We start from the raw sequence: 15,035 nt of genomic DNA, 5'->3' as shown, positions 1-15,035 counted from the left end.
GGGAGAGAGGAAAGGAAGGGGGGAGGGAGGGAGGAAGGAATGAGGGAAGGAAGGAGGAAGGAAGGAAGCAAAGAGGGGAGGGAGGAAATGAAGGGAGGAAGGAGGGAGGGAGGAAGGAAGGAGGGAAGGAACAAAGGAAGGAAAGAAGAAGGAAGGAGGAAGGAAGGAAAGAAGAAGGAAGGAAGGAAAAAGCGGGGAGGAAAGGAAGGGGGAGGGAGGGAGGGAGGGAAGAAGGAAGGAAGGAAGGAAGGAAGGAAGGAAGGAAGGAAGGAAAGAAGGAAGAAGAAAGCAAGGGAGGAAGGAAAGAAGAAGGAAGGAAGAAATGAAAGAAGAAGGAAGGAAAGGGGAGGGAGGAAAGGAAGGGGGGAGGGAGGGAGGGAGGGAGGGAGGGAGGAAGGAGGGAAGGAAGGAAGGAAGAGAGGGAGGGAAGAAGGGAGTAAAGAGGAAGGGAGAAAGAGAGAGGAAGGAAGGAAGAAAGGAGAGAAGGAAGGAGGAAGGAAGGAAGGAAAGAAGGAAGGAAGGAAAGAGGGGAGGGAGGAAAGGAAGGGGGAGGGAGGGAGAAAGGAAGGAGGGAAGGAAGGAAGGAAGGAAGGAAGGAAGGAAGGAAGGAAAGAGGGAAGAGACGGAGGGAAGAAGGGAGTAAAGAGGAAGGGAGAAAGAGAAAGAGGAAGGAAGGACGAAAGGAGAGAAGGAAGGAGGAAGGAAGCAAGGGAGGGAAGAAGGAGGGAAGGAAGGGAGGGAAGAAGGGAGTAAAGGGGGAGGGAGAAAGAGAGAGAGAGAGAGAGGGGAAGGGACGAAGGAAAAGAAGAAGACAGACAGACAGACATTACCCCAATTTCAGTGACTTCTGTGGAATGTGTCTTGTTCTTACACAACTTCAGAACCGGACCTAAGAAAGACCCTACGAGAGGCGACTGAGCCCTCTCCCTCCAGTTTAGGCACCCCGATCACTTCTCCTTTCCTCCCTCCCCCTCCCCAAACCAGCCTGCTCAGTCCTTTCTATCTGGGTGGGGTTGGGGGGGGGAGGTCACATGATTTACCAGCCAGAGCTCTAAGGCTTATCACCTGCACTGGACACTTGGGGGGGGGGGGGGGTAAGATGGCAAGAATTAACAGTCGTTCCGGGACACGCCCACAACCTGGGGCTCAATCCCAAGGATGTGATCGTCATGTTTGTTCTTGAATGTGGGTTTAAGTCAATAATTTACCCTTTCACCTGGACACGTCTTTTCTAGATTTTCTCCCACATTACTGTGGCTGTTAGGAATCAGTGAGCAGATGCAGAGAGTTTAGTTTAGGTGGCAGAGAAACGTGGCTCTCTTCCTGAGGAGACGAGGGGACCCTTACCCTGGCTCCACCGGTCATTTCTTGTGTAACGTGTGCAATCTCCCATAAGCCCTCTGCAACTCCATTTCTTCATCTGCGTGGTGAGGAGACGATACGAAAAAATGCTGAAGAAAGAGTGTGACGATTTCATGACCAAAGTGACGCCTGCTGTTCCATTTATGGTCGTTGGCACGGTCATCGCCGTCACCTTCTGCTCTGAGGAAGGCTAAGGGCACTCTGAAACTACCCTCTGGAGCCTCCGTCTTGTTCCCGCTTATTCTGCAAACGGCTTCACGCTTCCATTTCACCCCCCTTCCCGAACTTCACGTGGGCGAAGGGTAACGTGGACACGTAGGCTAAGAGGCGCGTGAGCCCCAGACACGCGCGGACTTGGGGCGAAGGCCACATCCCAACATTTATGAGGAGGCGTGAGCGTTTACCAAAGAGCGCCACGTGAAATCCATTTTGTCAATTTCGCACGTTCAGTGCTCCAAAAGTTAACCCTGGGCAGCCTTAGAAGTGCGCGTGTGTCTGGGGGCAGGGGGACGGTTTAAATGACTTACGTGAAAATATGTTTAACATCTCAGACCTCAAAAGACAACACAATGAAGTGGAAAGTGAGCGATTTATTCTCAAATAAAGAAAAAGCCAAAGAGAGTTTCCTGAAATAAGGGAGATGGGAAGGGTCCTGGGAACAGCAGGAAGAGATTTATTCCAGCATCTCAGCCAACCGAGGGCTTTAGGACTGAGAAGTCCCCTCTCACTTCTGGGGGGGGGGGGGGGGGACACATAAGGGGGCCTCTGGCTCTTCCCCAACTCCTGCTAACACCTTGTGATTATTCGAGAAAGGGAAACATGACTAAAAGTAGAGCGAAAGACCGCTCACAATTCCGTACCGTCTGCTTCCCCGCGTGACGGGGAAGGGGAAGGGGAGCCGCTCGGTTGCGCGCCTCTCTTTCATGTCTTAATGATGATAATGTGACGATGATTATGTTGATAAAACATGCTGAGGAAACCTTTTTGTGTATAGAATACAATATTTTCCATGGCACTTTTCTTTCCTGGCGGGAAGTGATTTGAATCACGATGCGTTACACGCAAGTTCCTTATCTGTAAAATAGTCAGGGGAGATTTGGAGTCAGACAGAAACGGGTTCTGCCAGAACTCTGCCGAATCCTCAGAAGCGTCCATGTTTTCTCCGTCTGTAAAATGAGATTAATTCCTTACCATGCAGTGCTACGTGCAGTATTGTGTGAACAGCATTCAGCACGGCGCCTGGAACACAGAAAAGCTCAAAGGGTTGGCACATTTCCTTCACCCAGAAACTGGTATTCACTGCTGCCTACCAGCCCTCTCCTGGGCACCTGGGATGTGACGACAGAAAGAACTGTCCTTGTTTTTGCTTTCAGGGGTCTTACAGCTGATACGAGGAAATCAAATAAATAACAGCAGTACCACGAATATAACTGCAAACTTTGACAAGGGCTGCTATTGAGGAAGAGAAGGAAAAAAATGAAATCAACGGAAGGACCGAAGCCAAAGACCTAATCTAGTCTGAAGGGCTGTGAAGTCTCCTCAGATGAAGTCACATCTGATGTAAAATCAGAAGAAAAAGAATAGACAGAATCGGTATGGAGAAAGAGTATCTTTGTATGAAAACGGAGGACGTGCAAAGGCCCCGAGGTGGGAGGCAACCTTTGAATGGAGCTTTACATAATTTTCACACCAAGGAAATCTTTGTGTTCCAACCTTTTGAAAATATAAAAACCAGTCTTAGCTCATGAGCTGTACTTTGCCAACCTGAGCTAACCAATTGTTGAACTTTCTTCCAGGCATTCTGTGTTGTGCTCAGGGCACTCCAACGTCAGGCAGGGGTGAGGGTGGTGATGAGTATATACCGACATGAGCCCCCACTGTACCTACCCACGGCTAAGCTCTGATCTAACCAGAGGTCCTACCACAAAGGAAAGAATTCAACTGGCTGATTGAATGAAAAAGTGAATTAAATATGAAATGAATGAATGAATGAATGAATGAACGAATAAAAACAAGTAGTTAAAAAAAAAAAAAAAGAGGGTTTGCCTGGGTACTAGAAGCATCTGATCTGGATCTACCTCAGGACTATTCTTGTACTTTCATACATTTCCCTGACAGTTTTCAAAAGCAAAGCCCCAATTTGCATCTCTAATTAGAAACATTTTGTGACTTGAGAGGGGGAGTGGAGACTGGTCTGCATGCTATTATATAGCGTTGGGACACTAAAAACTATCAAGAAAGAAGGCCATGGGTCTGTGCTAGGAGAGGCATCTCCGAATCTCCCCAAAAGTGGGTTCAATCAAGCCAGCATATGCAAAGGATTCGCAATTTTGTATTTCAAATAAGAAACATGCTAGGGAGCAAACAAGAAGCTCTGCGGTTACAGAGAAAAGGAGAGAAACACACAATCCCTCTTAGTCTGTCATTTCCCCCACAGAGCAGTAAATAAGAGCTTTGATACATAAAAGCAGTTATCAAACAGTAACAAATTAGTTCTTCACCATCTGTGATCCATGAGAGGGGGTGACAGTTTTAGTGCAAGATTTTAAAATATGAAATCAACTATTTATGAACCGGGTTCAGAGTCTCCATGTCTACCCGGCCTCTTAAAGCAGAACCACAAGAAAGCGCTGAGGTTTTCAACTAACAAAAGCCAGCAGTTGTGGCTCCGCTCTTTAAAATATGCTAATTACCGCCTGACATTTGTAAACAAGATGTTTCCTTCCCGACTACAGCTCACTCTGCTTTCATACTCTGCAATTCACTTTAAGAACCAGCTTCACACGAGAGTCTGGTGATTACAGAGCCTCCAGGCAAAGGAAGTCCACACTCCCTTGCTACCTTGGTCTGGATCTCGTCCAGACACGGATCAGCCAGATTCTTTGCTACCCAAAGCCTCGACCTTGGGCGCCCCTGAAGCCCAGCTGGGACCTCCCACCTTCTGCCTCAGTCTCCTGCATGGCACCATTGGCCTTCCACAGTGCTGGGGGTCAGGCTGTGCCTGATTCAGGCAGCCCCAGAGGCCTTGGACTGAGTGACGATCTCAAGTGCCTCTTCCCCAGGGTCAGGGAGCCACACTGTCACCCAGGCTCCCTACCACCTACCTGTATGTTGGCAGGAGAAATCAAAGAATGCCGGACGCTGGTCTCCGTCCTGGCTTGGACCCCCTGTGCTGCCTCTGCTCCCTAATCTTATCCTTGTCCTGTAACGCAAGCCATTTCCGAGGGATAAAGGGGTCCATTCCGAGGGAGGGGGGTGCAAATCCTCAAAGGAGCTAGTGATTCCTACTTTGGGAAGTGGGTATAGAGTTCAGAAATGAAAGCAAATGGTTTTCCAGAAACAGAGAACACTACCACCCCACCCGCCCCCCCGACCTCCAGGATGTTAGATTTAACTTCTCTTTTGCGTTTTTCTTCCCCAATGAGTTATTGTAGATGTTCAATGTATGTCTCTGCTTCTATGTTTTGTTCTCTACTTTCTTCTCCTTTGTTTTTTTCCTTTTCCAAGTAGAGGCAGAATGGAAGTAAGTAAATAACAACTTACTCTATTTGCAATTCACTATAATGTTATGGTAAGATAATGACTGGCTTGCAGTCAGAAAGAGAGGTGTTCACATCTCATCTTGGTGTCACAGCTCAGCATGTGAGGCAGGCAAATCGCTCCAACATATTGTGCCTCTATTCTCTTGCCTGTAAAATGGGAACGATTTCAAACAGATCGGCGAAGGGAATATATACGAGAGCGGTTCTTACACCGTCTCGGGCGATGGGAGCCTACAGTCATGCGGGCAGGTGAACTTCACCTGTCTGCAGTTCAAGAGCGATCTCGTAAATGGGGACCCTCCACAAACTGCAAAGTGCTATGCGAGCAAAAGCCAGCACTCGAGGCTCTGCAAGCAGTTCGTGGGGGAAGCTCAACCACATCATCGAGGTGTCCGCATCTGACGATTGCTAAGGCCCCTTCCAGCTTCATCAACCAACGGACCCCACCGGTGGGGATTTTTAAGACTTTTCAAGAGGTGCTGTGAGACACGTACTTGAGGACTTGGGAGGACTCATACTTGGACCACTCATCAGCCACTGACCGCACGATTTCCTGCACTCTCTTTCCTGCTGTCTCTTTCCTTCCGGGGCGATTCGCAAGAGCCCCAGTTTTCAGTAACTCTATCTGGAAACTGGCTGCGTGTTTATAATTCCAGGACAAAGCGTACTTAGATTCCTCAGCTCTAAAATTAAAGGGTATCTCTGTTATTTATTTACAGTATTTATGTTGTACTGCCATAATTCAAACCAAATCAAACTCCAGCCCCAGAAACAATAGCCTGATGAATTTTTCAAGAAACTTTCCAAAATAAATCTATTTTCTTGGCTTGGGTAAAGCAGGGGAAGTTTCCACCCCTAAGGAAGAGCTCTGCTTGGCGTACTTGCTTTGTGAACTCTAGCAGGCATTCAGTACATCATCACACAAGGCGTCCCGCTGTCTCAAATAGGATATGCCACTGGCGTCCAAATATGCAGGAAAATCATCATATTAAGAGCTATTATTTGTCGGCATTGAATGGCTTACAATGTGTCAGACATCACTTAAAAACTGCACATCACTTAAATTCTGCAATACTAATGTTATTATCTCTATTACAGCCGTGAACTGAGTTCAGAGAAATTTTATGGCTTGGACAAGATCAGACCACGATGAAAGGAAACTCAAACCGAAACATTTCCCCTGCAAACCCCACGTCTTTTCACTTGACTCCATCACACGGCCCGTCTTCCACACAGCTGCTCAAGTCTTCATTGTTGTTGGTCATTTTGTTTTGTTTTGTTTTTCCCCTAGTGTGTTTTCCAGCGAATATTTTCAGGAAGCCCCAGCAGACATTCGGATCCCTCCCCAGGAAGACTGTCCTTTTCCCAGTAAATTTTTGCCCACAATCTTGCCTGTCTTCAATATGTTTCTCAGTTCATATGGCGTTCAAGTCAGCCCTTGGCATACCATATGCACCTGAGAAAATGCAGTTAACAGAAACAGATAAACAACTATTACATGTAAGGGAACTATTTTAGTGGTAACTCCAGATAAAATCCCCAACAGAAACATCCCCACAGAACCATCAGAAATGCGACTGCATCAACGAGACAAGTGAAGAAATGAAAAGGGGAAGCAGGATTCAAATATAAACTCACGGCTTCACGAAAACCCAGCAGAATCGAATTCTCACTTTGCCACTAATTCTCCTTCACTTTGCTCCTGTGGTTACTGAAACATAATTTATTGAAAATGTGTCTCTGTGTTGCTTCCTCCGCCAGAAAAAGAAGTTAAGTCGGCCTTGAAGCTTCCTCCTCCCTCCCCCCAGCCTTTCACCAAATGCCAGTCCCTTGCGCCCTGCTCCCCGCAGTGTCACCACCTGGTCTGGGCCACCAACTAACTGGTCTCTGCTTCCACTCCAGGCCAATCCAGATTCAACCAGGGGTGAGAACAAGGCCTGTCAGATACGTCTGACCTTGATGCCCCTGGAGGAAACCCTTCGAGGGCCTCCTGTTGCTCCCGGTACCTGTAAATCCACGAAGAAGGGCCCGGACTTCTCCCTCACTACACTCCCAGCCCATGTTCAAAGCCTAGTTTTTAGCCACATGGTCTTTCCTCCTTCTCTCCTTCCTTCCTTCTCTCCTTCCTTCCTTCCCTCCTTCCTTCTTTCCCTCCTTCCCTCCTCCTCTCCTCTTCCCCTTCCTTCCTTCCTTCTTCCCTCCCTTCCTTCCTTCTCTCCTCCTCTCCTTCCTTCCTTCCCTCCTTTCTTCCTTCCCTCCTTCTCCTCTCCTTTCTTCCTCCCTCCCTCCCTCCCTTCCTTCCTTCTTTCTTTCCTCCTCTCCTTCCTTCCCTCCTCCTCTCCTTCCTTCCTTCCCTCCTCTCCTTCCTTCCCTCCTTCCTTCCCTCCTTCTCTCCTTCCTTCCTTCCTTCCCTCCTTCTCTCCTTCCTTCCTTCCTTCCCTCCTTCTCTCCTCCTCTGCTTTCTTCCTCCCTTCCTTCCTTCTCTCCTTCCTTCCTCCTCTCCTTCCTTCCTTCTTTCCTTCCCTCCTTCTCTCCTCCTCTCCTTCCTTGCTTCCCTCCTTCTCTCCTCCCTTCCTTCTCTCCTACTCCCCTTCCTTCCTTTCTTCCCTCCTCTCCTTCCTTCCTTCTCTTTCCTTCCTTCCTTCCCTCCTTCTCTTTCCTTCCTTCCTTCCCTCCTTCTCTTTCCTTCCTTCCTTCCCTCCTTCTCTTTCCTTCCTTCCTTCCCTCCTTCTTCCTTCCTTCCTTCCTTCCTTCCCTCCCTCCTTCTCCTTCCTTCCTTCCTTCTTTCCTTCCTTCCTTCCTTCCCTTCTCTCCTTCCTTCCCTCCTCCTCTCCTCTTCCCCTTCCTTCCTCCCTTCCTTCCTCCCTTCCTTCCCTCCTTCTCTCTTTCCTTCCTTCCCTCCTTCTCTCCTCCTCCCCTTTCTTCCTTCCTTCCTTCTCTCTTCCTCTCCTTCCTTCCTTCCTTCCCTTCTTCTCTCCTTCCTTTCTTCCTCCCTCCCTTCCTTCCTCCCTTCTTTTTGAGCTAAACACACCTCTTGACTCTTCCTTCAGCCTGAACTGACATTTGCCTGTTGCCTCACCACCTGCTATTCATCTTCCAGTCTCTGGACCGTGATGTCCTCTGGGAGGCATTCATTGTACCCTCTTCAGACTTGGTGTGAAGTCCGAGCCATGAGCTTCCACTGGCACAGCATTCCTTCGTTTGTGTCACAGCGACTGCTTGTCTTCCCCACGATCCACAGGCTCCGTGAGAGCAGGTTCTGTGCCCTTCTCACAGTCTGAGTTCCAGGGCCTAAGCCAGCAGTCAGCACACCATGTGCACCCCGTCAGTGTTTCTTACAGGAACGAATGAGTTTCAAATATACTGAAACATTAAGTAAAAAGGGGTATGCCATCCAGCATGAACTCAGGGCACCAGCCTCCCCAGGTGACTTTTGGTGCAGCTATGAGAGCTCTTCTCTTCAGACTCCTCGCTTAATACTCTTGTAAATGCAGCTTAAAGACATGAGCTTGGTGTATAGGACTGGGTCTGAGCAATATCATAATGAGCCAAGTGACCTTAATCAAAGAATGATCCTCTTGAGCCTCAGTTTCCTCATTGGTAAAATGGGCATAACCATACCTCTCTTGTCTTCCTCTCCAGGACATTAATAGGCATCTAATGTGATAAGGCATAAATGAAACACACTCTAAACCCCAAAAGGGCTAAAAAAATAAATAGTACCTGGGGTGCCTGGGTGGCTCAGTTGGATAAGCATCCAACTTTAGCTCAGGTCATGATCTCTAGGTTCGTGGGTTCAAGCCCCGCGTCGAGCTCTGTGCTGACAGCTCAGAGCCTGAATCCTGCTTCCAATTCTGTGCCTCCCTCTCTCTCTCTCTCTCTCTCTCTCTCTCTGCCCCTCTCCCACTTGGACTCTGTCTCTCGGTCTCTCTCTCAAAAATAAATAAACATTAAAATAAATAAATAGTATCTTATTGGAAGGAAAGAAAAGAAGGGAGGGAGGAAGGGAAGGAGGAAGGGAGAGAGAAAGAAGGAAAAAAAGGAAGGGAAGGGAAGGGAGGAAGAAAAAAAGAAATGGAGAAAGAAAAAGAGAAAAAAAAAAAGAGAATACCAGCAACTTTAACTCTAGGAAATAAAAGGTAATACGTACTGTCCGTTCCCCGTGTGCCAGGCACTGGTCCATGTTGCACCCACTCATTCCTACCAACCCCTCTAGGCTTAATGAGTGGTTTTCTATGCCTACAGCACTATGGAGGAAGAAAACTTGCAATCAGACCCTCTGTCTTCCCTCAGCAACACTCGCTGGTATCTGCCGTGTGACGGCATCGGAAGTACCCAGCGAACACCGTCCTGGAGGCCACGTTCAACAGCAGGGCACCACTGTGGTGACGTGCACTCAGTGTATTGGCTCTCCGGGGCTGCCATACTTAATTGGCACAAACTGGGCAGCTTACGACAACAGCAATGTATTCTCTCACAGTTCTGGAGGCCAGAAGCCTGGAATCAATGTGCAGGCAGGGTTCGCTCCCTTGTGGGAACTCGGAGGGACAATCTGTTCCTTGCCTCTTCGGCCATACGATGGCAGTCAGAACCCTGGTGTCCCACGGATTGTAGGGACATTGCTTCAATCTCTGACGCCATCGTCACGGGGCACTCTCTTCTCTCTCCATTTCTGTTTTCACATCTCATAGGGATGCCAGTCACTGGATAAAGCCCACCCCAGTCCAGGATGACCTCGTTTTAACTACTTACATCTGCAAAGACACCAGTTCCAAATGAGGTCACTGCTATGAACTAAAATATGCCTTCCCAAAATTCAAATGTCGAAGCCTGAACCACCTATGTTTGCAGATAAGGCCTTTGGGAAATAACTGAAGTTAAATTAGGTCTTAAGAATAAGTTGCTAATCTGATACGACTCCTGTCCTTGTAAGAAGAGAATGAGACACCAGAGCTCTCTCCCTTTCTCTTTGCACCATGTGCGGACACAATGAGGAAGGGAATGTCTGCAAGCTAGGAACAGAGCCTTCACAGAGATCCTCACAGAGCTCGACCATGCCAGTACCTTGATCTTGGACTTCAGCCGCCAGAACCCTAAGAAAATAAATTTCTACTTTAACCCACCCAGTCTGTGATACATGGTTATGGCAGTCTAAGTGGACTAAGTCAAACGACAAATTCTGGGTGGACACGGACTTAGAGGGACGCCGCTCACTTCAGCGTCGTCATAAACCCCGTTAGCTTTTATGTCTTCAGAGGCCAGGGAGGCAGAGGAGACGATACATTACTTTCAGAGATCTTCATTGAGATTTAGAATGCAAAGTCTCATTTCTGTGCAAAAGTACGTCACAAGGACTCCGTGTTTCTGGTCATGCAAAACAAATGAGGAGTCCCTGTGATACGGAGAATAATGGCTATTCTTATTATGGTTCAACTTGGGGAGGGGGGTATACATTTGCTGTAGAAATGGTTGCCTTTCGCGGGTTTGCAGTTTTGCTCGTTTGGAAATGATATTTCTGTGGCAGTCGAGTCTGCCTCTGCACATGCACTCATTATCCCGTTCTCGCATGGACATATGGCACGGAGAGCTTAGAAAATAGTGCCCAATTTGTCTAAATACCAACTCCCGGCCTAAGTCACCACGGCGCCCGTCCTGCCGGGAGGGCACAGCTGGTATAACCTTATCAGCACTGGCCGAAGGAGGGCCCGCCAGTTCAGGGCTAAGCCAAGACTCCTATTTGCCTTGGCACTTGTGGGCTGCGTGTCTGGAATGAATGGGCGATGAAGGAGTCTGAGGGGCCAGGGGAGGGAAGGTGGAGAGTCTCGGTGTTCCTGCCCTCTACGTAAATTCAAAACGTGCAGCCAACTTCGCGATGCCCGAGAATTTCAAGATGATTTTCCCCCCTCTGGAATCTTCTCCAAGATGAGTCCCTTGGTTTTGTTGTTTGTCTTTTTTGTTTCGGCACAGGACTCCGCAATCACCGAACTAATGATTTCCCCGAGGGGGGAAGAGGGTGCCCCCTCCGCCCGTCCCAACTCACATTCGTCTGGAAACCAGAACCGATGCGGAGGTCAGCGGAGGTCACGAATCTCTGATGGCCTGTTTTCCCTCCTGGACTAGCCGAATACGGGGGCAGGGAAACATTCAGATCATTTAATCGATGGATAATTTCTAACAAACGGTATCAAGCAAAGCACGCAGATAGTAAAGAAGATCATTTCTCATTAGAAACGCACGAATCCAGTCACTGGATGTTAACTGAACACCCGCTATGTGTCAGGTGCCGCACTCCTAGGGGAAAAGGCTGGAGCCATGACGCCAGCTCAGAAGGACCCTGCACTGGGGGCTGGGTGGGGAGACACACAGCTTTGCTTCTTCCTCGCAATGCGGCAACATGATCTGGGGCAATTTACGCTACTCTTGGGGCCGTTGTTTTCTTATCCATACAGTGGAGACAGCAATAATAATACCGTTAGTATAAACTGCCACGCGGACGAAAGAGACTAAAATTAGGGTCACACTGAGAATGGTTCCTGGCTGGGAGTCTGAGGAGGAACCTCACTACGTGAGGGTACGACTCTTACAACCGAGAGCAGGAAAATTTCGGTCGGCAGGTGAGGTGGAGGTGAGCACATCTCCAGGGAACAGTCCACCTGAGCGTGTGTGTCTGGGAACCGGCCTCAGGCGGGCCCACGAGCTCTCGGCCTCAGAAGACCTGTGCTAGAACTGTCTGGAGGGCGCTAGGGAGCCTGGACTTGAACACCCTTGGGGCTGCTTGACGATTTCACCATGAGCGTGCTTTGCCTTGCTACGACCTTTGGATACAGAGGACGTTCTAGCTGATGTCTCAAGGCCATTCTCCAGCTCAGACGTGTTCTACGGCCTTTGTCAGCCCTGGTTTGCCCCCGTCTCCACTGACCGGAGCACAAGGGATGCGGGTGCGGGGGGTAGAAGGTGGAAAAGCCTTGCAACGGGAGCCCACACACAAGCTCCTCCTCTCTTGGCTCTCTCGGCACGACGCGTGCCATGTCAGGCTGGGGAAGAGAAGGCTTGTTTTCCGGGCACTGCCTCAGCCCGGAGGAGGAAGGAGTGGAGGGCCTCGGGGCGTGCGCTCCACGTTTCCCCCACGGACGTGCCGTACATCGGGCGCGTGTCATGTCTCGGCGTGGCCACGGACTGGGAGCCCCCCAGGGCAGGCGCTGTAGGAATCGGACATCGACGCCCAGACACCGGCAGAATGTCGGCCGCGAGGTAGGTGCTGACCAAATGCCCGAGGGACCAGTGATGCCGGGCGACGGGGGCGACCCACCGACCCAGGCAGGGCTGAGGCGGCTTTCCTCCCAGGGTCTCAAGCCTCTGCTTCTGCACTTAGGGCCACTTTTGGGAAGACCCCAAACTCACTGACTGCGGGGTCCACCCTGGGCCAGGGGCCTCGGAGAAAGGCTGTCCCCTGGTGGGAGCCTGTACCAGCCGGCTGCTCCTCAGGTAGGCACAGACTTCCTCTGCGGGTCTGGGAAGCTCCGGGCGTGGCTGTCCGAGAAGCCATGGAGAGGGGACCTGCCTGTCCTGACCCCCAGATAGGCCACGCAAGCTTTCCTGCAGGGAAATGCAAATTTGTCACTTCTACCTCCTCGCTTCCCATGAAGCTTTTGGGAGGAAAAAAGGACAAAATCTGCAGGTGTGCAAGCCTGTGTGACAGAACAATTGGTGAGGTTTCCTCTGGGTTGCGGAGGACAGAGGAGCTGGAGACGGGGGAGGTCGCAGGGCCGGCCTAGCCCTGCCGTGAGCTTCGTGCACGTTTGGGGAAATCATTTACACTTTGAGGGCCCATCTCGCCATCTATCAAATGAAAAAGTCGCCTTGAGTACCTCCAGACAAGGGAATACTATTCAGCACTAAAAGGAAAAGATACGAGCAACCTTAAGTGCGTCTTCCTAAGCGAAGGAAGCCAATCTGAAGAGGCTTCAGACTGAACGATTGCCACTACATGACATTCTAGAAAAGGAAAGAGCTACAGAGGTAGTAAAACAATCCGTGGTTGCGGGGGTTGGGCAGTGGGAAGGATGAAAAGGCAGAACACAGAGCACTTTTAGGGCATGAAACTCCTCTGTGTGACACCATAGGACACGTGTTGCCATCCACTTGCCCGAACCGACAGAATGGACGACACCAACAGTGAAGTCTAACGTCAGCTATGGGCGTTGGGTGCTTATGGTGAGTCGGGGTGGGTTCACCAGTTGTAATAAATATCCCACTCTGGTGGGCGATGCGATGTGCACGTGGGACAGGGACTACGTGGGACATCTCGATCTTCCTCTCAATTCTGTGAACCTTAAAATGCTATGCACCTTAAAATGCTCTTTTTTTTGTTTTTTTTGTTTGTTTGTTTGTTTTTGTTTTTTTTTTAATTTTTTTAACGTTTATTTATTTTTTGGGACAGAGAGAGACAGAGCATGAACAGGGGAGGGGCAGAGAGAGAGGGAGACACAGAATCTGAAACAGGCTCCAGGCTCTGAGCTGTTAGCACAGAGTCCGACACGGGGCTCGAACTCACGGACCACGAGATAGTGACCTGAGCCGAAGTCGGAGGCTTAACCGACTGAGCGACCCAGGTGCCCCCTAAAATGCTCTTAAAAACAAAGTATTTTAAAAAAAAAGTCACTTTGATGATGTCTAACACAGCTTCAGCCATAATTTCTGGTGTTCTCATCCCCCAAAAGGGGCCCCTATTTCCAAAGAAGCCTACTGGGTGATTGGCGCCCCTCCCTACAATTCTCCTCCTGGGGCTTTAACCAAGAGACCCAAATATGTAAATGCTCCCTTTTTTTGTTGTTTTCTGGTTTTTTTTTTTTTTTGTCATCCAACAGACACGCTCATCTGATTCAACTCTAATTGCAACCAAGAAGAGCCATAGCAAGTGAATTATGCTCGGTTTCTGCCTCAAAAATACCTGATAGGGTTTCAAATGCACAATTACAAAGAGTTTAGATGTCACCACGGCCAAACCATATGTCCTGTATTACCAGCTTGTGTTCTGCGTTGTCTACTCAATGATCAGGTTTTTAAAAAATTGATTGCAGTGTTTGTGGACTGCAGTTAAATCTGCAGATTACATAAAATGGGGGTGTTTTGTGTTTAGTTGCCAAGGAAAGTTGCCCTTAACTGGATAGACTAATTGCAAACAGATCTCTTCTGTTTCTTCTCTTGCGAAGATTATTCGTGGAGCCGTGACTTCACTGGATCTTCAGGCCTGAGCAGGAATAACATGGTACAGATAATACTATTTACTTGCAAAATGAACTGTCAGCCCAGTGACCAAGACTTTGGAGGTAAAAATCATACGACAGGCCGTTTTCCTAGCCTGACGCTGGGAAAATCTTCAGGCCCTCCTCCACCAAAATATCCGAGATGCTGCCGTCATTAATTCACTTTGCATTTGGATGACCTTTGTCATCGCTCTAATGGCAAAGTTGGAGGAGATCCGCTCCGTTTCTTCAAACCACTTTGCACCCAACTTATATTTCTTACAAGAACTTCTACTGACAAAATATGTTACATATACAACTACCAGCTTATGTTCCTCATGTCTTTTAGAGCGCGTAACACAATCTTTAGGTGCAGGAAGTTGGAAAATCAAAACAATAACTCCTCTGCACCTTAACGAACGCCTCAATGGGTCTGGTGTCCTTTTGCTTTGGGCTACAGTGCTGATTTACATACATCTACATGTTTCTCCAGCCCCCTCGGTGGTCTCCTTCTCCTCTACAGGCCCCCGCTCCACTTTGATGATGTATCAGAAAGGATATGGCATCTTCGTCAAGTGTGGAAACAGATACAGCCCCATCACTCGTTTGGAATGACTGGTAGAGACGCTCAGACATGGGGATCTCGTTTCTTCATCCCTCCCGTCCCAAATCTTTACGGGACTAATTATAGGGGGGTCCTCCATCCAGTGCCCCTGAAAGTCCATGCTTTCCTTCACTTTGCCTTCAACTCTCCCACTGCATTTGAATGAGACTGACTTCTCCATCCTCCCCTACCTCACGCCCCACTCTGATTCTTCCTATTTTGTTCTACCACCTTCTGTTCCTTCCCCCTTTATTCCAGCCTTTCCAAATCCTGACTTTATCC

This window comes from Panthera leo, chromosome A3 (assembly GCF_018350215.1).
Source record: "Panthera leo isolate Ple1 chromosome A3, P.leo_Ple1_pat1.1, whole genome shotgun sequence".
NCBI lineage: Eukaryota > Metazoa > Chordata > Mammalia > Carnivora > Felidae > Panthera > Panthera leo.
Note: the sequence above shows the minus strand (reverse complement) of the source record.